We start from the raw sequence: 25036 nt of genomic DNA, 5'->3' as shown, positions 1-25036 counted from the left end.
TGCAACTAGTAGAGAAGTTGGCAGAGGCTTTTGCATTACAATTGGATGAATCCACGGATGTGTCAAAAAGAATTACAAAACATTCTATGAATGTATGAATCTGTCAATAATTATTATTTTAATGGCTTAGCATTGTATATACACCATTATAAATTACTTTTATACATGGCACTATAGGCCATCCTACAAATTATTGTTGACAGTTTAATAAGCAACACAATTTTACACAACATGTAATAGGGGGTCCCTTCGCCGTTGTCTCTATTAGCCAAGGGGTCCTTGGCCTGAAAAACGTCGAAGACCTCTGTCATAGACTGTAAAAACTGGTAGATGGTCACTGATGTCATTTATTAAAACCCTGCTCTCAGTGGTGCCTTCTGTAATGTTTGTGAATATACTGTCTATTAAGGTGGCACAGTGTGGTGTGATTCTGCTAGGTCTAGTGATTTTAGGATATAAAACCAAACTATATATTGTATTAACGAACTCTTCTGTCTTAATGTGCTTATTTGGATTTAACAGGTCTATATTGAAATCCCCACATATGAACATGTTCTTTTGTGTTGATTCTGAATACGTTTCTTCTATCCAGTCCTTAAATATTTCAATATTTGATCCCAGTAATCTGTATATATAATTTACGATTACATTCTTCTTCTTTACTAAAGAACTGTGTTGTGTTCCTGTTAACTATGGATTGATTCAAGAATAAGGGTGATGTGCAGATCTGTAGTAACTACAGAGGTATATAGTTGATCAGCCACGGCATGAAGATATGGGAAAGAGTAGTGGAAGCTTGGTTAAAACTTAAGAGGAGAGGTGATGATTAGCGAGCAGCAGAATGGTTTCATGTCACGAAAGCACTACAGGCGCAATGATTGCTTTGAGAATGTTGATGGAGAAGTATAGAGAAGGATGTGATGGAGCCCACATATAACAAGGGGCACACTATGGACTTAATTATCTCCAAGGGTCAATCAATCAATCAATCAAGTCTAAACATTTCTAAGGTTGTGGTGACTGATGTCGCCTTCTCCAATCATTCCTGTGTTTTCTTAGTGAGTACTACATCCATGCCCACAAATGCTCAGAGGTAATCACATAAGTGTATCACTGAAAGCACCAGTTAAATATTTATTCAGGCTTTCTCTTCCACACCCATCCTCTCTCGGGTCTCAGTCAAAGAGCTTGAAGATAATTGTAATTCAAAAATTACAGATGTTATCCAATGCCACTGCACTGGCTAAAGGTGAAGATGGTCTCTGGTATGAACAGATCTCCATGGAGATGTGCCACGCTGGTCAGAATAGCCCCTGTGGCTCACCTGGTAGAGCACGTACCACGTAAGGCTGAGTCCTTACCACAGCGGCCTGGGTTCTAATCCAGCCCAGTACCTTTGTTGCATATCATCCCCTCTCTCTCCCCTGCCCTTCCTGTCATTGTCAAAAAAAGTGGAAACTGGCGAAAAATAATCGCTAAAAAAAAAAAAAGTGTCATAAAGCTGAAATCAGGTGGTGAAAAACAAATCTTACTCTTCATTATGACATATATAAAGAGAGATTGCATATTTATAATTTGCAACTGAAATGCAAGGTGGCCCTACTCCTCAGACATCACTGCCAAAAACAATACGTGCCTTGTTTGCTACTGTCGCAGGCTAACAAATCATCCTGTGCCAGTGGCCTCTGAATTTCTATCTACCAGGGCCTGCTATGAATTTGCCTCCTTCTTCAATGACAAAATTCAGAAAATTAGACAGGCAGTCAGTGCCTCTGTACTAGTTATGTACAGAGACACTGATCACACACACTGAGGCATGTGTTGTCCCTGTGTCCAACTAAAATCAATTTAAATATCATGACTGAACTTGATCCCATCAACCATAAAAACTTGGAGGACATTATAGAACTTCTGAAATCCTCCTCCTGCTGCCTTAATATATTCTGCCAACGGGCTTTTTCAAACATGTTTCTAATTGCATGGTCTCAGATCTTCTAAAAATTGTCAACGCATTTCTTCTCACAGGTCTCTTCCAAAAGGCCCTGAAAAATGCAGTCATTAAGCTACTCTTAAAAAAGAATAATCTAGACAATCCACTAATGAATAATTATAGGCCCATATCAAACCTCACATTTCTAAGCTAAATAATTGAAAAAGCTCTTTTCCAGCACCTCGACAACTTTTTGGAACAAAACAACAGTTTTGATTTCTTCCAGTCAGGATTTCGACCACACCAGAGCACTGAGACTGCTCCTGTTAAGGTCTTCAATGATATCTGCTTAAACACAGACAATGGGAGAATCTCAGTTCTAGTACTATTGGATCTCAGTGCTGCATTTGACACAGTCAACTTCAACATATTACTAGACTGGTTGGAAATCTGGGTGGGACTTTCTGGTACAGCACTAAACTGGTTTGAATGCTACTTAAAAGACAGGACCTACTTTGTGTCTATAGATAATTACAAATCTGAGCATACAAAAATGACATGTGGCATTCCCCAAGGCTCCATTCTAGGGCCACTTCTGTTTAACATCTATATGCTCCCACTAGTTCAGATTATGGAAAACAACAAAATGTTACCATAATTATGCAGATAACATGCAGATTTACATAACCATATCACCTGGGGACTATAATCCCATAGAAGCACTGAGTAAGTGCATTGAACAAACCAATGATTGGATGTCTCAGAAGTTTCTTCAATTAAGAACTGGAGCCAAGGAAGAATGATTAAAGTCAGTGCTGCGCTACAATTCATAATGTTAAAAACCATGAACCAAGCCAGAATTCTCGGTGTAGTCATGGACTCAGACCTGAATTTAAACAGCCACATTTAGACAATAATAAAGTCCGCCTACTATCATCTGAAGAATATATCAAGAAATAAAGGATTTATGTCTCAGCAGGATTTGGAAGAACTTGTCCATGAATTTATCTTCAGTCGACTTGAGTACTGCAATGGTGTCTTTACAGGTCTTTCTTAAAAAAAAAAATCAATCAAACAGCTGCAGCTGATTCAGAACGCTTCTGCTTGAGTCCTTACTAAGACCAAAAAAGTGGATCACATCGCTCCAATTCTGAGGTCGCAACTGGCTTCCTGTCCATCAAAGAATTGATTTTAAAACTCTGCTCTTGGTTTATAAAGCACTGAACAGGTTAGGGCCAAAAATATATTTCTGATCTACTGCTACACTATGAACCATCCAGACCGCTAAGATTGTCTGGGACAGGTCTGTTTTCTCTCCCCACAGTTAAAACTAAACATGGAGAGGCAGCTTTCAGTTTTTATGTACCACATATCTGGAACAAACTCCCAGAAAACTGCAGGCCTGCTGCAACTCTGTTCTTTTAAATCAAGGCTGAAGACCTGCCTGTTTGCTGCTGCCTTTTATTAAACAAAATTTGAAGTTTTTGATGATCATCTTACACTGCACTGTAACTTTTACTCTCTTTATTTGTTTTTAAACGTCATTTTATTGCCTTATGTTGCTTTTCTAATACCTTTTATGTTTTATGTAAAGCACCTTGAATTGCCTTCAGGCTGAAATGTGCTATACAAATAAATTTGCCTTGCCTAGTCTCAATGAATTAAAAAAAAATTCCAGGTCCTGCAGCCAAAGCACTTGAAACCTCCAGCGAGGAGGACTTTAAGTTTAGTCAAATATACATCCATTGATATAGCTGCATGATCACTTATTACAGTACTACTGTCATACTCACAGTTCTTAATATTGGACAGTAGTTCCAAAGATATAAAAAAAAGTGATCAATGCATGAATACGTCTTGTGTGTGCTAGAATGGCAAGAATATTCTCTTATGTTAAGATTTCGTGCTCTCCATTTATCAACAAGTCTTAGATCTTTTATGTACTCCATTAGTGTTTTTCTAATTTTAACATGGGAATTATCCACTTTCATCAGTCACTTCCATCACTAGATCTAAGGTGCAGTTAAGATCTCCGCCTATAATATAATGACCCTCCAAGGTGGACACCTCTATCAAAAGCTTCTCAAAAGATGATGGGTTATCTTCATTAGGGGCATACGTAAATGTTGACCAAGTTCACTTTATGTAATGATATGTTACCCTGAACAACAATATATCTGCCATATGGGTCTGGAATAATTTTTGTGATTTGAAATAGTATTGACCTATGTACAAGGATGACCACCCCTCTGGTATGCCTATAAGAGGTGTAAATTACTTGTCCTGGCCATCTTTGTTTCCAAGCACTAATATCGGTTGCAATCAAATTGGTCTCCTGTAAATAAATAAATAAAACTATTTTAGATTTGGGATATTTTATTCCATTGGTAACTTGTTTCACTTTTGCCAATTTTATTAGTCCCCATATGTTCCAACTAGTAATCTTAATTAAAAAAAATGTTTTAACTCCATTTGTTTTATCCATGGATTATGCTACTTTGTATAGTAAGAAGAGAAAAAGTTGTAGATCTGCCAAAACTAAATGTTCCAACACATAAGCTTACAGACACATTTACAGGCATGGTGGCACAGTGGTTAGCACTGTCGCTTCACAGCAAAAAGGTCCTGGGTTCGAACTCCGGGGTTGTCCAACCTTGGGGATCATCCCAGGTTGTCCTCTGTGTGGAGTTTGCATGTTCTCCCCATGTCTACGGTGGGTTTTCTCCGGGCGCTTCGGTTTCCCCCACCATCAAAAAAGACATGCATGTTAGGGTTAATACTCCTCTCTGTGCCCTTGACCGAGGCATTCCAAGACGAACTGGAGTTGGCCCCAGGGTGCTGCACGGCAGCTGCCCACTGCTCCTAGCTACACAGCTAGGATGGGTTAAATGCAGAGTGTAATTTCCCTATGGGGATCAATAAAGTATATCAAAATCCAAAAACAAAAAAGAAAAATAATATCCAGAAATATTGCTGAGCAGCTCACCCCCTAGGTATTTCCCAAATTAAATGCACTCTGAACACACCCTTTCCCCAACTGATGTGATAACTTGGAGATGCTGATCCAGAATTCTTTGAGGAGCAGCTAGTCTGCATAACCTCAGTCCTGGGCACGTTAACCAACATATCCCACCTCTGTGCACATTACAATTTCTATCAAGTACCCAGGTCTGCGGATAACACTAATTCAACAGAGTTCCCAGCATAAACTGCCATAATAACTGAGCTTGAACTACGTTACATTTGCTTTATGGGACCGAATCAACTGTAAACGAGTCAGACTAACCCTGTTTTGGTAAACATCCATCCATTACCCAAACAGCTTATCCTGCTCTCCGGGTCGCGAGGATGCTGGAGCCTCTCCCAGCAGCCACTGCGCGGCAGGCGGGGAACAGAACGAAGAAATTATATTCGCCGTGCGCTAGCGAACGATAACACAAACAATTACGACCCGTTTCTAAAGAGCTCGATGGCCAAAAAGAAAATCTTACCTGATATAACAAGTTTATTTTCGCTCTCACGCCAGAGTTCTGTTTTCACCACTCGGTTTGGCATAACGCTTTTCTGTAATGTCGTACAGAGCGGGCCCCTCCTGAATCATGCTGATCAGCTGGTCTTCAGTTTCTTCATTACAGATCTCCATGTCGTTGTGAAAATATTAGCTTCTTGAAATGTTCAGGTGAGATGAAGACGAAGAAGGGGTGTGTGTGAATTAATGGTAAAGCGCTTTGAGTGGCTGTTGCAGCTAGAAAAACGCTTTATCAAATGCAACTTGATTGCTTGACTGAAGCCTTCTGTGTGCGGCCTCTTGACTTCGTCGATTGCTTGCTTACGTAATTTCCGTTTCTCTTTTCGTGCACTGATTCGCTGGGATGAACAGCCAATCAGAGTGCTCTCTCTCTCACCGACGAGCTTCGCCGCCGATGTTGAATCGGCTGAAAAGCTGCCGACAGGGCTCCGAATAGTGCCAACGGTGCGGGACACACCACAAAAACTAGCACCACAGACGCTCACCGACGGCTCGACATCGGCCTGGTGAGTCACGGCCTTTAAACTGCTATCGGTGTGGTCCAATTTTGACCCAAACTCCAAACGCATTTTTTTAGCTAGCATACTGTAACTGGTTATTTTCTTGCCCGGTGTGGGATTCGATACGAGGTGTACTGCACCACAAGGCGACATCACTAACCGCTCAACTAAAGGGTCGGACCCGTTAGCTTGGGGCTAACGTGTCTTATTGGTAGTTTACAGTCGTCACCCTCTCCCGGAAGCGCGCCCTCGCGCTTTGTTATTCCCGCGCTTCGAAGAGACTTCTGAGGATCTGCACGCTTCCGGATCCCACCGCTGCCACCAATGTAACCGGTTATTTTCTTGCCCGGTGCGGGATTCGATACGAGGTATACTGCACCACAAGGCGACATCACTAACCGCTCGGCTAAAGGGTCAGACCCGTTAGCTAGGGGCTAACGTGTCTTATTAGTAGTTTACAATACATACCACATTTATGTATGCTCGCATACATACCATATTATAATATTAGAGGGAAAGCTCAGGTTGGAGAGTTTGGAGACGAAGCAAGAGAGGCGAGATTGAGATGGTTTGGACGTGTTGAGGAGAGATGCTGGGTATATTGGGAGAAGGATCTGGAATATGGCACTGCCAGGCTAGAAAAGAGGAAGGCCAAAGAGGAGGTTTATGGATGTGGTGAGGGAGGACATGCAGGTGGCTGGTGTGACAGAGGAAGATGCAGAGGACAGGAAGAGATGGAAACGGATAATCCGCTGTGGTGACCCCTGACAGGAGCAGCCAAAAATTGTAGTACTAGTAGTAGTAGTAGTATAGTAGTAGTATGCTAGCTATGGTGCTAATCTCTGAAATAGGAAGAGTTGTGGAAGTTGATTTTGTACCCGCTTAACGTCTTTTTGGGGGCATAGCACCCTGTTTTGCGGTAGATTGATCTGGCATATTTGATGTCACTATGTTCTGAACTGTTGCATAGTTTTATGAGGGATGAGAATCGTGTACGCTTGCAAGGAGCTAATCGGGAAGCTGTCATTTTGGTCCAAGGCCACGTGACCCCTCCCCCCCATGATTCACCATTATTAAACTAGGTGAAGATGTGGTGTTTGGAATAAGGACATTCTTTAACGTTCCCATGACAACCGATCCAGTGATGGGGTCAAAGTTCATTGAATTAAGTTAACCTAAAAATATAAGTCTTGGCAATGGGCGCAACAATGACAGGTCACTGACAGCTCAAAGTATAAAATAAATGCGGCTGTAACATATACACTCACTGGCCTCTTTATTAGGTACACCTTGCTAGTACCGGGTTGGACCCCCTTTTGCCTTCAGAACTGCCTTAATCCTTCGTGGCATAGATTCAACAAGGTACTGGAAACATTCCTCAGAGAGTTTGGTCCATATTGACATGATAGCATCACGCAGTTGCTGCAGATTTGTCGGCTGCACATCCATGATGCGAATCTCCCGGTCCACCACATCCCAAAGGTGCTCTATTGGATTGAGATCTGGTGACTGTGAAGGCCATTTGAGTACAGTGAACTCATTGTCATGTTCAAGAAACCAGTCTGAGATGATTCGAGCTTTATGACATGGCGCGTGATCCTGCTGGAAGTAGCCATCAGAAGATGGGAACACTGTGGTCATAAAGGGATGGACATGGTCAGCAACAATACTCAGGTAGGCTGTGGCGTTGACACGATGCTCAATTGGTACTAAGGGGCCCAAAGTGTGCCAAGAAAATATCCCCCACACCATTACACCACCACCACCAGCCTGAACCGTTGATACAAGGCAGGATGGATTCATGCTTTCATGTTGTTGACGCCAAATTCTGACCCTACCATCCGAATGTCGCAGCAGAAATCGAGACTCATCAGACCAGGCAACGTTTTTCCAATCTTCTATTGTCCAATTTTGGTGAGCCTGTGCGAATTGTAGCCTCAGTTTCCTGTTCTTAGCTGACAGGAGTGGCACCCGGTGTGGTCTTCTGCTGCTGTAGCCCATCTGCCTCAAGGTTCGACGTGTTGTGCGTTCAGAGATGCTCTTCTGCATACCTTGGTTGTAATGAGTGGTTATTTGAGTTACTGTTGCCTTTCTATCAGCTCGAACCAGTCTGGCCATTCTCCTTTGACCTCTGGCATCAACAAGGCATTTTCGCCCACAGAACTGCCGCTCACTGGATATTTTCTCTTTTTCGGACCATTCTCTGTAAACCCTAGAGATGGTTGTGCGTGAAAATCCCAGTAGATCAGCAGTTTCTGAAATACTCAGACCAGCCCGTCTGGCACCAACAACCATGCCACGTTCAAAGTCACTTAAATCACCTTTCTTCCCCATTCTGATGCTCGGTTTGAGCTGCAGCAGATCGTCTTGACCATGTCTACATGCCTAAATGCATTGAGTTGCTGCCATGTGATTGGCTGATTAGAAATTTGCGTTAACGAGCAGTTGGATGGGTGTACCTAATAAAGTGGCCAGTGAGTTTAAATCAAATGTAACAATCCCCATTGACAATAATTATATAAACTAGCCTTAAACATGAGCAACAACTTGGAGATTTCAGAGGTTCAACTAAAAGAAACATGGCAGAAAATGAAGACAACTCTGGCTACCTAGGTAAGATAGCTATTGTGACCTTTTCATGCACGTAATAGAAGGATTTTTTCTATTGTCACCTGTGGAATATCTTTACAATTACATCAACCTTGTTGAAAGTTTCAACCTGAAGAGGCCTGTGCAACACTACTTTTCTACCCTATGATTAATGTTTTGTTACTCTTTAAGGCAACTTGCTTAACCCGACTTGGGCAAGGCTGGAAACACTTGAGGGTCTTGTTCGCCAGTAGCCATACTAACATGTACCCTGGTTCTAACAGAAGCTAAGCAGGTGTGGGCTTGGCTAGTACTTGGATGGGAGACTTCCCAGGAAAAATGAGTTGCTGCCGGAAGTGGTGTTGGTGGGCCAGTAGGGAGCAGGCTTCCCTCTGGTCCTAGTGAGAAAAAAAAAAAATCCCGGTGCAGTGATGGGGACACTGTGCTGTAGGCAAGGCTCAGCATTTTCAGTTTTTATTTTTCCAAGCCATCCAGCATGCAGAATTTCGCCACAAGAGGACAGTGTTACATAACCTCACACGAACAACTTTTGGATCCGTGGAAACATAAAATCCAGGTGAAAATCAGTTTAAACCGATCTGCTGCTTTTAAAAAAACTGGGTATTTTTCGGTGAAAAGTGGTAAAAACCGAAAACGCTGAGCCTTGGCTGTAGGAGAGGCCGTCATTTGGATGAGACGTTAAAACTGAGGCCCTGACTCACTGTGGTCATTAAAGATCCTATGGCACTCATCGCAAAGAGTAGGGGGTCCCCCCTGGTGTCCTGGAAAAATTCCAGCTTGGCTTTCTCCATCTGGCCACCTATAATCACCCCCCCCCCGTGTAATCTGCTCAATGACTCCTCCCTCCCCACCTCAAGCTGATCTCTAGCGAGTGTTCTGGTACAAAATGGCTGCCGTGCATCACCCAGGTGGGTGCTACACATTGGTGGTGGTTGAGCTGAGTCTCCTCCTTCATTGTGAAGCACTTTGGGTGTCAAGATAAAGCGCTATATACGTAAATGTCATCCATCATTATATTATTATTATGTTCTTTGATTTCTCCAATGCCTTCAATACCATTCAGCCATTATGGCTGGGGGAAAAGCTCAGGGCAATGCAGGTAGATACCCCCCTGGTGTCCTGGATTACCGACTACCTCACCTGCAGACCAGTTTGTGAGACTGAGGAACTGTGTGTCAGAGATGGTGGTGAGCAACACTAAATCAGAGTGTGTGGGTCCCCCTCAGTCGGCGCTAGAGGTTGGGGAATAACCAGCACTCACCTCTTGTGACGTGACAAGTCAATTTGTTTGTGTATGAATCACCTCTGTAGTGGACACATGCGCAACAGACCCAGAAGGATTACTTGGAAGGCTGCTGCCATCACACCAAGTTAGCTCATCACTGACAGTGCTGACAGCTCGTTTCCTGGGTGACAATGATGAATTGCTGTGAGCAGGGACTCTTGCAACAACCAAGCCCCCATGGCCTATGTCCAACTGCAGATCCAGAAAGACCACTGAGTGACTAGGAAAAGGAGAGCTCTTTTCCCAGTTGATAGCACGACCAGGTGTGGACAGCCTTGTCAAAAGGATTCATGTCTGTTCCATAGCCTGCCTTTCCAACCTGGTGAGGAGCATTAAGCCAGTGTTTCCCATCCCAGTACTCAAGGGACCCCTATCATGCAGATGTTCTTTGCAACCCTGAATAGGTACCTGTTTGTAGTTATTCAACCAATCAGCAATGAATTATGTCAGATGTTGCACACCTTGCATAATTAAGTGCTGTGAGATGACTGGTTGAGTAAGTACAAGCAGGGCTACCTATGCAGGGTTACAAGGAAAATCTGCAGGATAGGGGTTCCTTGAGGACTGGGTTGGGAAACGCTGCATTAAGCCATCGAGGTAGCCTAGGATTCTTGCGTCTTTGCACAGCAATAGCTCCCATCCTGCTGCCATGCAAAGGGTGAATGTGCATGGGGCAAGGGAGTAACCAAAGAGGACCCTTGTGCACTCGTAAGCCTGTCCCATGAAGGCAAAGCGGAGAAATCTCCTGCGTGTTCATGCAAAAATCTGCTTTCTGTATGATCTGCAGTAGTGTCTGAGTCGTTAAACATACAAAATGGACGGCTGGCTATGCTGGTGTCAAGTTCCCTCAAATCCAGAATAGGACGCATCCTGCCTGTTTACTTGGCACCAGGAAATAGCGAGAATAAAATACCTGATTCCCTCATTCTATGGGAACACCTGCTATGGCCCCCTTCTCTAACAGGCTGGAAAACCTTTAACTGCAGCAGGCAGGGAGGGAGTATTCTCTCTCAAAGCATCACTCACCATAACAGGTGAAAAGGTTCAAGTTTATTTGTCATATATGAAAAGTAAGTTTACAATTGTTCTCATAATTGAATGCTTCTTTTTTTTGCTGGCTGAAAACACAAGTGGGAAATAAAAGTACTGATAAAAGAACTTAAGAGAAATCAAAGTGAAAGAACAGGATACAAGTGCAAAAACAGTCAGTGCAGGCTTTGGATCTACTTCGTTGGACAGGCTGCAGTCGGTGACAGCAACCACAATGAAACAGATAACAGTAATCTAAACTGTAAGCAGTAAACAGTTATCTTATGCAAATATCAGATTGTGCAGTTGGTAACAGTAGCGATAATGAAAAGTGTCTTGTGCTTGAAGGTAGAAGCTGTCTTGAAACCTGTTGGTCTGAGACTTGATGTTCCAATACCTCTTGCCAGATGGAAGTAGAGAGAACAATTTGTGTCCGGGCTGGCTGTTTATTTTGTGGGCCTTCTTCAGGCACCTTCAGGAATAAATGTCCTGCATGGTGCGTAGATCACTGCCTATGATGTACTCTGCCATGTTCACTACCCTCTGCAGAGCTGTGCGATCAAGGGCACAACAGCTGCCATATCAGGCTGTGACGCATCCAGTCAGGATGCGCTCAATGGTGCATCAGTAAAAGTTAGTAAGGGTCTGTGGGGCCATGCCACATTTCAGGGATTAAGCAGGAAGCACAAGAGTGGGCTTAGCACACAGCCCTGCTGGGCACTGATGTTAAGGATCAATGAGGAGGTGATGCTCCCCATCCTCACCACCTGGGGCCTGCCTGTCAGAAAGGCCAGGATCCAGTTGCAGAAGTAGGTGATGAGTTCCAGGTCCCTGAACTTGTTGACAAGCTTTGAGGGCACAATGGTGCTGAACGCTGAGCTGTAGTCAATGAAAAGCATTCTCACGTGCGTGTTCCTCTAGATGGGAGTGTGCAAGTCATGAGATATATGTGAAGGTAGAGATGGGTGAAATGGGCCCTGCGTCATATGCGGCAATTATACATTTAGTTAACGGTGGAGGGCCTTTCACCTGACTTCTGGCCTGACAAACTCTGAGAAAATAGTTTGTTACTGTTAGGATTTGAACTCGGGTCACTCAAGCCGCCTCTCCTCATTCTATTCATAGAGCTGTTTGTCTCAACAACATTTGTGGTGTCAGAGTGGGATTTAAATCTGTGTTGCTAATGGGAAATTTTGAGGTAGATGTTGAATGACGTAAAAGAAGAGAAGGTGGAAAGGGTTCACAGTTGATGAAAGCATAAGCATCTGTCAATAGCATTTATACTGGACCAAATTAGGAGCGAAAACATTTCTTCCACTCCAGGACTCAAATCGCAGTTGTTGTGGTTGGAGACCACAATGTTATTCACTGAGCTAAATTCAAATTGAGACTGACTGAGAACAGCAGGACTTAAATTGCCAAGATGCTGGCATGTCACAGGCTTTGTTATGCCAATGTGGTCTGGTCCACCAGTGACCTGAGAACAAATGTCAGTGTCACCCAGTAGCCGGCATGCTGCCTTCGAACTCTTAATAGTTGGAATGATGGGGGACAGAGAGTGGTGGTGGGAGGATGGCAAGGTAGCAAAGGCGTGGAGGGGAACGATCGCTTGCCCCACTTTAATCACCACTGTATTTAGATGAGTTAACATGGAGAACATGTAAAACAGCTCATCTCACACCAAAGGCAAGGTCTACTATCGTTTCAGTAATCTGCATCTAATTTGAGCACAATAGATCCAGACTGGGTCAAAACTGAATAATCACCACATAGAAATTTCAAATTAAAATGACCACCAGCAATTCCTTTAATACGAGAGTCCAAGGACGTCTTGCTCTCTCCATTAAAAGGAGAGTCAGAACCCTTTTCTACGTTTAAATAAAGATGACTTTATGTCTGACATGAGAATATCAAGTTGATTCAAGTGACGCCTGTACTTTTATTTATGATTTATTCATTTGTTATTTATTTATGGAACAACTAATGTGATAAATTAGAATAAAAGCGTCTTGATTTTTTTTTTGCTTGTAGAAAATAAATCATATTAGAAGAGCTGCCAGTTGCTGCTCGGTAGAATTATGTCACTAGCGACATTAAGTGCACTTTAGGAATCCTCTCAGCACCAAGGCATTGCATCTCCACATCTGCACAGAGTGCATATGCTCATGCATGCAATGTTTACATGGCCTAATTGAAAAGCACGTATTGTTTCATTTTCTTTAAATTACGGACACATAACCAACTTAAACTCCGTCTTGAGTAAAAGGACCCTAATACCGATCATCTAGACTTTTCCAGAGGTAATGTTTGTAACTAAGGATATTCACGCATTTAAGGCCACAGTGCTGGAGTTAATGTAATGCATTATTAACATATTGTGAAATTAAGGTGCCTTCCACACAGCCTTGCCTTAACATCCCTAAAATTAAGAGCTAACATTTCACTGCTGCCAGGCATTCGTAAGGGCGATGGCAGGATTTCTAATTTACAAATCCTTCAACCCAAAATGCAATAGTCTATGGTCCAAGAGTTGGGAGGATCATTTTGGGAGTCTCAACAGTCTGACAGCTTTGACTGATGTTGCAAGACGCAGCGGTATGGTTTCTGGATTTGTTCCAACGCAACTCCGGTGAGGCTCTGATAGCTGGCTGACCTTCATCAGTACTTGAATCCGATGAATGATGCCATATCGGCGTATGACATTTCTATGTGCACCTCTCACATTATATAAGATAGAATATCAAAAGTGTAGTTGCCTTCACAGAAGTAGTGAATAAGCCTATAAACTATAAAAGAATATGGGACAATATTGATCACATATAGATTTAGAGATTTAACGTGGTGAAATGACTGGGTCACAAGCATGGGCTTTTTTATATTATTTTTTATAACATTTTCTTTGCATTGAGTTTGTCTGTGAGGGAATGAGAAGCATTTCCTCCAACAACAAAAAAATATGTGGCAGAAACATTTTGGGGTAGACTGGCAGTATCAAAAAGTATATTTAGCATTTTTCAACCACATTAATTTATAATTATATTTATTCTTTTCAAAATCTGCTTTAGTTTGAGACTCCTAGACTGAGGACATTCATTACAGCTCGACCAAATCTCAGTATCTGCTATCCTCATTAAATTCTTCGCTTTCTTGCACCAAGGACAATTCAAAAAGGACAAAAGAAATAAATAAATACAAAATAGAACTCTGTGGCTGCATTACAAACCACATTACTGAAGCCTTGAAATGCAACATGTCAAATTTCATCCCCTATTGTTGTTCTCAATCAGAAATAAAATTCTCACAAGTTTTCCTCACACACATTTTTCATCTTGTGCATAAAGAGTTTACATCCCTAATTATTCTTTGTCGAAAGAATCCAGCCACCTACCAGGTGAACCACAGGGTCTTTCTAAACAGTGAAGTTATTTACACAACACGATGCCAGTCTTGGAGTGTGCAATTTTGCTGCTGAATGCAGGAATGTCTACCAGAGCGCTAGCCAGACCAATGAGTGTTCGGTTAACTCCACTGTCAGTCAGGATTTAGCAGAACATCCTGGCCTCACATCTGTAGGCCACGTGGAAACCCTTCAGTTCAAAAACACTACATCCCAACTTCTTCTGCACTCTCATCTCGGATCCGCTGCCCGGACAATCGATACAACTAGTGGAAAGGGTTTATATACAAAATGTCAGTTACCCTTAAAGAGCAACCAACAGTTTGGTTATACTCAGTTGAAGATACCCGGCATGCAGTAGTTTTTAGGTATTTAAGCCCCCTCATCCACTCTTTTCTTTTCCCCCCTTTGTTCTCCCCAATTGTACCCCAGCCAATTACCCCACTCTCCCAAGCTGACCCGGTCACTACACCACCTCCTCTTCCAATCCGGGGAGGGCTGCAGACTACCACGTGCCTCCTCCGATACATGTGGAGTCGCCAGCCGCTATTTTTCACCCGACAGTGAGGAGTTTCGCCAGGAGGATGTAGCACGTGGGAGCATCGCACTATTCCCCCAGTTCCCCCTCCCCCAGAACAGGCACTCCGACCGACCAGAGGAGGCACTAGTGCAGCGACCAGGACACATACCCACATCCGGCTTCCCACCCGCAGACACAGCCAATTGTGTCTGTGGGGACACCCGACCAAGCCGGGGGCAACACGGGGATGCGATCCAGCGAGCCCCGTGTTGGTAGGCAACGGAATAGACCGCTACGCTACGCGGATGCCCTTTTCCCCTCATCCACTCTTCATTGAAGTTTATCATTGCATAAATGCCTAGTTTTCATTTCCATTAGTTGAACATCGTGTGCACATTATGCACAGAGCGCATTTATTTACACAAAATAAGTTTATTTCAAGATAATACCAGCACTGTGTTGCTCCCCAGTGCTGCTGATTTAGATTAGAATAGACAGTACTCTGAGCTACATGAACGCTAACATGTAGCCGCTACATTGAAATCGGGTCTAGTGCACACTGGGTGGTTATGATTGTCGTTAGGGTTGGAACAAAGTCCATTAAATAAAAAAAACAGTGCAACTTATGTATGCAAATATTGTAACTAGAGGTCCATTAGTGTCCCATTCATCCACTGCCATCACAACGGCGTTATGACAGTGCACAGTCACAAGGATCTCTACATAATTCCTGTCATCTAAATACGTCCTAGTTCTTCCACTGTCAAAACACCCAGCAGACATGTCACATTTCAAGCATCGAGCTGCTCCAGTTTACGCAAATACACGGCAACTTCAAATGAACGTATGGCAACATGACGCCAAAATGATGCCTAATCAACTCTAATGTAACGTTAACATGTTACACACCATTAAATAAACACTGCTCCCACAAGATGGTTACTTTTTGATCCATAATGTTGTCCTTGTTTTTTCTCAGGCAACTTATTTGTGACCAGTAGACACGTTTGTAATTCAAGCAGTGAAATCCATACATTAAAGCAGATAAAATAATTTCCCTTAATTCATTTCCTTTTACGAATGTAACTTCAGTAAAATCCATCCATTATCCAAACCGCTTATCCTACTAAGGGTCACAGGATGCTGGAGCCTATCCCAGCAGTTATTGGGCGGCAAGCGGGGAGACACCCTGGACAGGCCACCAGACCATCACAGGGCTGACATGGTCACACCTAGAGGCAATTTAGTACGTCCGAGTCACCTGACCTGCATGTCTTTGGATTGTGGGAGGAAACCGGAGCCCCCGGAGGAACCCACGCAGACACGGGGAGAACATGCAAACTCCACATAGAAGACGACCTGGGACGACCCCCAAGGTTGGACAACCACCGGGGTTTGAACCCAGGACCTTCTTGCTGTGAGGCGACTGCGCTACCCACTGCGCCATCGTGCCGCCCCTACTTCAGTAAAATTATTGAAATGTTTGTGTAATGTATTTGCATATTTCCCCCCGAAAACACAACAAATATTACATCCGACTTTGTCATAACCTTCATCAAGCAAGATGTGGTGATATAGACCAATTGTTTAACTTTTCTAACCTGGCCATTATGAGAAAGAAAATAATCAAATAATAATAATAATAACATCTTACTAATCAAATTGCAAGCATGTTAATATACATTGCAAAAGCTCAGTCTCAGAGTTTGCCTGTATGTTTCACTTTAGATCAGATTTTAGTACTTGGAAAGCAGCATGTGTTGGCTCTAATGAAGTCTGTTACACCATCCATCCATCATCCAAACCGCTTATCCTGCTCTCAGGGTCGCGGAGATGCTGGAGCCTATCCCAGCAGTCATTGGGCGGCAAGCGGGGAGACACCCAGACAGGCCGCCAGTCCATCACAGGGCCGACATACACACACATTCACACCTAGGGACAATTTAGTATGGCCGATTCACCTGACCTACATGTCTTTGGACTGTAGGAGGAAACCGGAGCCCCCGGAGGAAACCCACGCAGACACGGGGAGAACATGCAAACTCCACACAGAGGACGACCCAGGATGACCCCCAAGGTTGGACTACCCCGGGGCTCAAACCCAGGACCTTCTTGCTGTGAGGTGACCGCGCTAACCGCTGCGCCACCGTGCTGCCCACGAGTCTGTTACACGAAAGTCGTATTTTATAACAGTACACCCATTCTTTATCAATACCACCTCTTTTAGAACATCTGACTGAAAGACAAACATCACTGCTCTCCATTCAGTCAATAGAATTACACATTAAAAATTCTTCCCCGCATTTCTAAATGTAATCCCCAATGATCGTAATCCAATTAAAATTAACAGAGTTTTCCCTCGCTTTCCTTGTGCTCTAGTCCAAGTAACAACTATATGCTAATAAATGCAGTTGGACAGGCTCCACTGCATTTATGGCCTCCAGTTATGAAATCTTGATGATATATGAAGAAATGTGGCGTTTTCCGGAGCTAATATTTCCCATCTTTGCTCAATGTAGCATGCACATCCACCAGCTGTGAGAGAAAAGGCAAAGACGTGATAATAGATCACATCGCATGCAATAAGTTCCTCCATAAATCTACAAGAACAGTCTTTGAAAGATGATGTAACGGAAGGAAGAAAAAAAACAAAACTATTTTTAGTCAGACCTGAAGAGAGAGACAAGGGCGGACTTATGTCCAGGGTTATTAAATTGAAAAACTTCATAAATAGCTGTCTAGACATTTTCTTACATGTAAAGTTGACATCTGTATCAGTTCTAATCTAAATTAGTAACACTGGGGAGCCACGCAGCGCCGGCACTGGCTGCAAATGTTTCAATATTGGTTTTGGAAAAACATATATTTTTAGCCAGCATCTCATTTACAACAAGAAAAAAACTAATAAACTTTGTCAAAAAGTGCACCCACTATGCACGTGATGTTCAACCCAGGGAAATGAAAACCAGGCATTTACTATGATATACCCCAAGGAAGAGTGGACGAGGGGGCTTAGAGACTTCAAAACTACCACAGACACCTTCGGACATCTCCAGCTGAGTTCTGACAAGCCTCCGCTGTCGTCATGGGTCTCCGTGAAGACTTGTTCTAATGCAATTGGGTGCATTTAAAAGCACACTTATATCATGATCTTACCCCAATTATGGTAATACTGCAATAACTGAAACGATCCTGTGAATGCCTTTATCTGATTCCCAAAATTGGGGGGGAAAGGCTTTAATCGACGTATTGCAATCCCACTTAAGACCCCTAGATTTCTGTCCAATCTATCCATCATTTCATACACGTGAATGTTCTAGTCTGGTTTCTTTCAGTTTGTGAAGCTGCACATCAGGAGGAAATTGTGGATATCAGATGACTGCCAGGATGCCGAACAAAGCCTCGGCACTTCTGGTCCGAGGAAGGGACAATTTTTTATGTTATGTTTTTATCTAAACTGAAGGCCACTGTCATCCGTGTTTTGTTTTTTTTTCCTCTCCCTTTTTTCTCCCCAGTTGTATCCGGCCAATTACCCCACTCTTCCGAGCCGTCCCGGTCGCTGCTGCTCCACCCCCTCTGCTGATCCGGGGAGGGCTGCAGACTACCACATGCCTCCTCCGATACATGTGGAGTCGCCAGCCGCTTCTTTTCACTTGACAGTGAGGAGTTTCACCAGGGCGACATAGCACGTGGGAGGATCACGCTATTCCCTCCCCCCGAACTGGAGCCCGGACTGACCAGATGAGGCGTTAGTGCAGTGGACCAGGACACATACCCACATCCGGCTTCCCACCCTACAGACACAGCCAATTCTGTTTGTAGAGACGCCTGACCAAGCCAGAGGTAACACGGGGATTCGACCCGGCGATCCCCGTGTTGGTAAGCAATGGAATAGACCGCCACGCCACCCGGATGCCCCAAACTAGCACTCTTTTAAACAGCATTGTTTAAAAGAATCTTTATATGAAATGGGGGGAAAAAAAATTTTTTGGTCACATATTTACTTAAGTAAAAGCAGAAATTCTAAAACAATCTATGTAAGTATAAGTAAAGGAGTACTTTCTGGAATTACAGCAAGTGTAATATCCCAGTAAAAAAAAGAAAATAGTCACTGGAATTAAATGTACTTAAAAATGAATCACAGAGAGCCATGAATTTGAACTGCACCGTGTGTATAAATGTAACGATAGGCTGCTATAATCTATGACTTAAGGTCAAATGGGGGCGTATATCTTTTATTTTATTTTTATTTTTAATGATCGGTGCGCAATACCACATAACACTGTACATCGGGCAGTTCTCCATCATCCAGGATAAGGTCCTGCACCCAGGTGATGTTTGCTGTGCCAATGCAATCTCAACTCAAAATCTTCTGAAAACATCTAACCTGCGTCCCTATCGGCATGCTGGCCTCGTCCTACAAACAATGACTCAAGGATTTAGGGCATCCATTTTCCGGCGGGAATCGGAGATTTGAGGGTTGATCTCGTACCGAACAGGCGGCGGACCCGTCTGCTTAGCTCAGCCGGGAAACAAAAGAGGAGCTCTGTAAGACAAAGGCGGAGACGTACCGTCAGAATTCTGCTCATTCATACCTGGTTTAAAAGCTCGGCCGGCGATTCCCCTCATAGCCCCGGGCTAGACATCTGACAATCTGACTGCTTTTTTAGCGCCCCCTTTTTCTCCGAGATGATTACATCCCCGCTTGCTTGTGGCTCATTCCTTTCTTCTCTAATCTAGTTTATTTTCCCTCCACGTCTCTGTCTTATGTGTGTACTTCTTTCCTCCATATTGTCTTCTTTTTTTAGTTCTCCCACCCGCCTCTTCTCCGAAATCCAATACTGGCCATTATCTTATTTGGTTAACAGTACTACTGTAGTCCACGAGCCCGCAGCGATATATGTTTTTCCCTGGCCGTACTGGAAATGGATCGATAGTGAAAGAGACTCGGGAGAAGCAGACTAGTTAATGTGATTGAGAGCAGGGGCCTTTGTTTTCAGATGGATTAACAGCACAGACTACTGAGTGGGGGTAAATGACTGCCATCCACTAGACACTATGGATTGGGGACCGTGGCTTTTCCGTCGGCCGGGCATCGACGCTGACGTACACTAAGCTCCCGCCAAGAGACGTGAGCTGCCGCAGCAATGCTAACAGGATAGACACAGCTGAGGGGCACCAAGGAAAGAAAAAAAGCATCTTATTTTCCAAAAGGCCTCAATGCCATTATTGCAATGACAGCCTTTTGATTGCGTCTGAGTGATCCGAAAGGTCACAAATGACTCGACCTCATTGCTTTTTTATAATCCTCCTGCAAACACGAAGCCAATACTCGTCCGCAATTGACTGGGAGGCATAATGCGTGCCCTTCAGCGCTACTCCAGAAGTTTGTAACTGAGCAGAATATTTCTTCAGTTCAAACTCGGTTTCTAGTGCAGCGGCCGCATAACGGCTACCTGTCTTAAGGACGACTTTTTAGCTCTCGAGTGGCTTGCTGCCGAGACAAAATGAACTGTTCAGAGGCTCCCCTGCACTCACTCCTTTTACCTGTGGGGGCCGAGACCAGGGTGGATGTGAGGCTTCATGTAAATGCAAAAGGATTAAATGAATAAAAAGAGAATTGATATTCTACTAGGGCTCTAACCGACCCCGTTCTCCACTCCTCAATGCTGACCTTAAGACCTTGCAGCGAAAATCGTTAGGCGGCTTCTCTTTCCAAATTCGCCAACTCGGCGACTGACAGCGCGCATGCACACACGCGTGCACAAGCACCCACCCATGCACACGTGCACGTGCGCGCGCACACACACACACACACACATATATATATACACATACACCTCACTGATGTTTTATTGCTCTGCTTCATGCTCACTTTTCCGGCCACGATTTCCACTGAAATGATCTTGTTATTTTTATTTTCTTTTTTAATAAGACTAACGTCTTCATGCGTGCTCACTAATCCAGGTGAGGAAGTCACAGAAAGTTGAACCAGTTCATCTGTACCCAACGTTTACTGGGAGAAACCTTTCACCACTCATCTAAGTGACCTCTTCAGTCTCAACTGACTGCGGGTATCCAATGTGCCAGCCATCTATGTGTAGAGGGTGCGGCCATCCCTGAACCGCGGGGGGGGGGGGGGTAAGAGTACATCTGTCGCCATCTTACAATGCTGTGATTTGCAACCATTCCCCAATTCTCTGCGAACAGTACACATGGCCATCGACACTCTAGTTAATGGTCACAGTAATTTGCATATGACACTGGTCGTTGGTTTCGGTGGTGATGCCACTGTAGAGTTTATCAGGGTGGGGATACCTGCAGTCAGTTGAGACTGAAGAGGTCACTTAGACGAGTGACAAAACGTTTCTCTCACTAAACGTTGTGGCCAGATGAACTGATTCAACTCCCTGCAATTGTGAGACGACTGAAATATTTTGACGAAAAAATTAAAATTGGTTGCACAAAATGTTGGACGTACAAGAAGAGGCCCTCCAGTACGCTCCGTCTACAGCATGCTTTGCCGAACGTGAAATGGGTAAAGCTATTAGTGCTGGGGCCAATGCGATGACACAGGGCACAGTAACAAAGTGTGTCTGCACGTCGGACCAGCTGGTAAAATACGTCGCATTGGGAAATGGACGCAGGTCTATTGAATTATAGATGAAGTGAAGAGAATCAAATCAACTGTGCGAGGTATTGCTGTTGCATGAATAAATGGTGCATAATTGATACCACGTTCTTCCATTATGCATCCCTGTTTGCAAACCTCTGAGGTCATGACGCAAGAAACGCCAAGCAATCAGAGAGAGCGGGAGCGCGAGAAAGAGAGATCACTGAGCTAATGATGTGAGCAGCTAATGCCTCGTGTAAAAATAACCCACTTCCTGGATGGAGCCACTGACGGCGCCATGACACGTTAACATTACATAACATCTAGACATGCTGCAGGAAAAGAGTTCTGATGAGACGTTTAATGCAAGCCCTGATATCATATGCAAAATATATATATATATATATACACATACATATATATATGTGTATGTATGTATGTACGTATGTATATAGCCATCCATTATCCAAACTGCTTACCCTGCTCTCAGGGTCACGGGGATGCTGGAGCCTATCCCAGCAGTAACTGGGCAGCAGGCGGGGAGACACCCTGGACAGACCGCCAGTCCATCACAGGGCACACAAACACACACACACACACACACACACACACACACACACACACACACACACACACACATTCACACATTCACACCAGGGACAATTTAGTACGTCCGAGTCACCTGACCTACATGTCTTTGGACTGTGGGAGGAAACCGGAGCCCCTGGAGGAAACCCACATAGACACGGGGAGAACATGCAAACGCTACACAAAGGACAACCTTGGGATGACCCCCAAGGTTGAACTACCCCGGGGCTCGAACCCAGGACCTTCTTGCTGTGAGGCGACCGTGCTAACCACCGTGCCGCCCATATATAATAATCTTAATATTCTGCTCCTCATTTGTTGAGCATTCTTACCCCAACACCAGTGGTGGTTTCTGGAGGAACAAAAATGCTCTCTCTCTCGCTCTCTCTCTCTCTCTATATATATATATATATATATATATATATATGCTGATATTATGACTTTGAAGAGAACAAAAATAGTACTAACAAGATACCCACTCTTGTTAGAGAATCATTTGCTTAGATATACATGACAGCATTTGTATTAACCATCAGAGGAAGTCACGACCGCTGACTGACACACACACACGCATGCATACACACACAATTCTTCAAACAGTTACTATTTGATCAGTGACTCCTACTGAAATAGCTCCATTTGTAACATTATATTTCCCACCGAGTTGGGAACAATGACTCTGAACTTGGGGGTACGTTCATGCAGGTGCAGCGCTGCTACATTTCACACCGCAGCAAGAAACCGCGAACGCAACCCCAAAACTTAAATTTCACTGACGTGACATCTCAGCGGCTAAAAATATATGATCTCAGCTGAAAACAATGCTAAAAATATGCAACCTCAGCAGGTAAAAGTACGACTTTGCAACCTAATTTCCAAGACTGCAACAATATCCCCGGGACAGTCGATCAATTTCATCATTTTGCGGGTGCTCTCCGTGAGCGGAAATCAAGTCTAGACATTTCCAGGTTTTATAGACTATGGTGTGGGCACCCTGATGAAGCAGTGACAAAATGTTAACCTGTAAAAACAGAACAAGTCTGTGCCTCCAGTTCTGAGTAGGTTCACTTGGAGCTTAGAGGAGCTGAGATCACATCTGTGTTGATGTGGAAAGACTATTTTTGCTTAATTATTTCTTTTTTTTCCCCAGTTATACAGGTGGTCCCCTCTAGAAGGAGGACTCTATCCACTGCAGTGGTGTTTGAAAAGCACTTGACTCCAGTCCTACACATGAGATTCATGTCATCTTAAATCTAAATCAATAATATAAGTGACGTAATTTTTTCATTTGATAATATAAACAATAAGAAATCACTACACCATCCCATCCCACCCCTCTTCCTCTGGATGATCAGACGTCAAGAAAGTGTCAAAACAAAACAAAAACTGTTGGCCAAAATTGAAGGTGCATTATTGAAACTTTGGACATATGTTGGACTTGAACTTACACACAACCATCCTAGGAAACGGACAGAAAATATCATCCTTCTAACTCGAACTCATCAGACAAACCAATGCGCTACGCCCTCCCAGCGCCTCATGCCAAGTGTACACAGACACTTGGTGCACAAGACCACCATTAATGTTCACACTCTTAGGATGTGAAACCTCTCCTACATTTTTATTCTGGACCTCATTTGCCTGACCTTACTACTCCTGACTACACACTGTTGGCAATATTTAAATGGACCCTTACACTAAAAATAAATAAATAAATAGAACTTGATTCATCCCAGCCATGCATTGCCATACATGAACGTCCTCAACGTTTCCATTTGACACAGTTTTAATAATCATCCATCCCCATTATTTTGTAGTTTTGTAGCAATGAATGTACTTTTGTTTCATCATAATTACCACACTAGTTCTAACCTTTACCCCCTCACACACATCAAAATCATATTTGACATTTTTCAGGAACTATGGTGGCATAACACATCTATCATGACAACAACAAGGGTGTTTTGGTCTCTCGTGCGTTAAAACTACACCTGGTCTACAACCCATTGACTCGTATAAGGACAACTGCGTATGATTTAGCGTCGCTCTCGCTTTTGTGTTTGTCATCTACATCGATTCAGCTCAAGTCATAACGCTTCCCTGTGTACAGATTTATTCTGCCCTCTTACTAGCCGGAAGCTTTTAGCGTCAAATGTCTAAAAGTAAAGTCATTGTGTATATGGTGCACTGTGCACACACATCACTCATGCCAAACTGTCACGCATCCTCCGCAGGACCGAGTCCGGCTCAGCTCTGCGACGTTAATATCTCGAGTTCCCTCAGAGCACATTAGTCAAAGGAAACCTTGCTGGACGTCCTATAATGGCATAATAACTCACTAAGATGTAAGAGAGCTGCTTTATGTCCTGTCTATCGCCAGATAACCAAATGAAGCCCAAAGTGACCGGATATCTTGAGCCGGATGAATTATAGGTAAGCGCAAGAGCCTCCGTGACGTCGGCGGAGCGTTTCCAGTATTTCGTGTCCGCAGTGGTGGGAGCGCGTCCGCAGTGGTGGGAGCGCGTCCGCAGTGGCGGGAGTGGTGGGAGCGCGTTGTCGTGCACAACTTGACGTGAAATCACCGACCCCCACGACACGCTGTGCAAGGGTCTGTCGGTTTGCTATTCGCGTCCACGTGTATCCAAAGCAACGGACCAAAAGCTGAGAAGCACGTCAATGTTAAAAACAACGCGCGGTCAACGCAGTTAAACTACACCATTAAAGACTCGCTGCAGCGACCGCGTTTCACTATAACAGCAAAGGCACACAAAACCCGACCGCTCGCACTACGGACACGAGTAGCTGCGACTTACACTCACCTTCCGTGTGGAGCAGGGACGCGCGGAGCATTCTGGGTAATGTAGTTTTGCCAACTGTAAGCGGAATGCACGGAGGAATACGTGTATGTTCAGGCCGTGTATGTTCCTCAAACGATGTCAGGCGTAGCAGAGCAGGAGCCAGACCCACAAAACTGTGTTTTACCTCTAGAACAAAACATGTTTTTTTTTCTCCTAACTTTGACAGTCCCACTCATG

The 25036-nt window shown here is 43.8% G+C and overlaps 1 protein-coding gene across 1 annotated transcript in view; it reads right to left on the bottom strand.

The window, feature by feature from the left end:
* Nucleotides 1-24836, bottom strand: part of fhit (fragile histidine triad diadenosine triphosphatase) — a 473490-nt gene extending 448654 nt beyond the window's left edge. The window contains exon 1 of the mRNA XM_056274400.1: nt 24821-24836. The gene's annotated coding sequence lies outside the window, so the exon portion shown is untranslated. The remainder of the gene's footprint in view (nt 1-24820) is intronic.
* Nucleotides 24837-25036: the final 200 nt, after the last annotated feature.

This window comes from Lampris incognitus, chromosome 2 (genome assembly GCF_029633865.1).
Source record: "Lampris incognitus isolate fLamInc1 chromosome 2, fLamInc1.hap2, whole genome shotgun sequence".
Lineage (NCBI taxonomy): Eukaryota > Metazoa > Chordata > Actinopteri > Lampriformes > Lampridae > Lampris > Lampris incognitus.
This window is presented reverse-complemented; position numbering and strand designations above follow the sequence as displayed.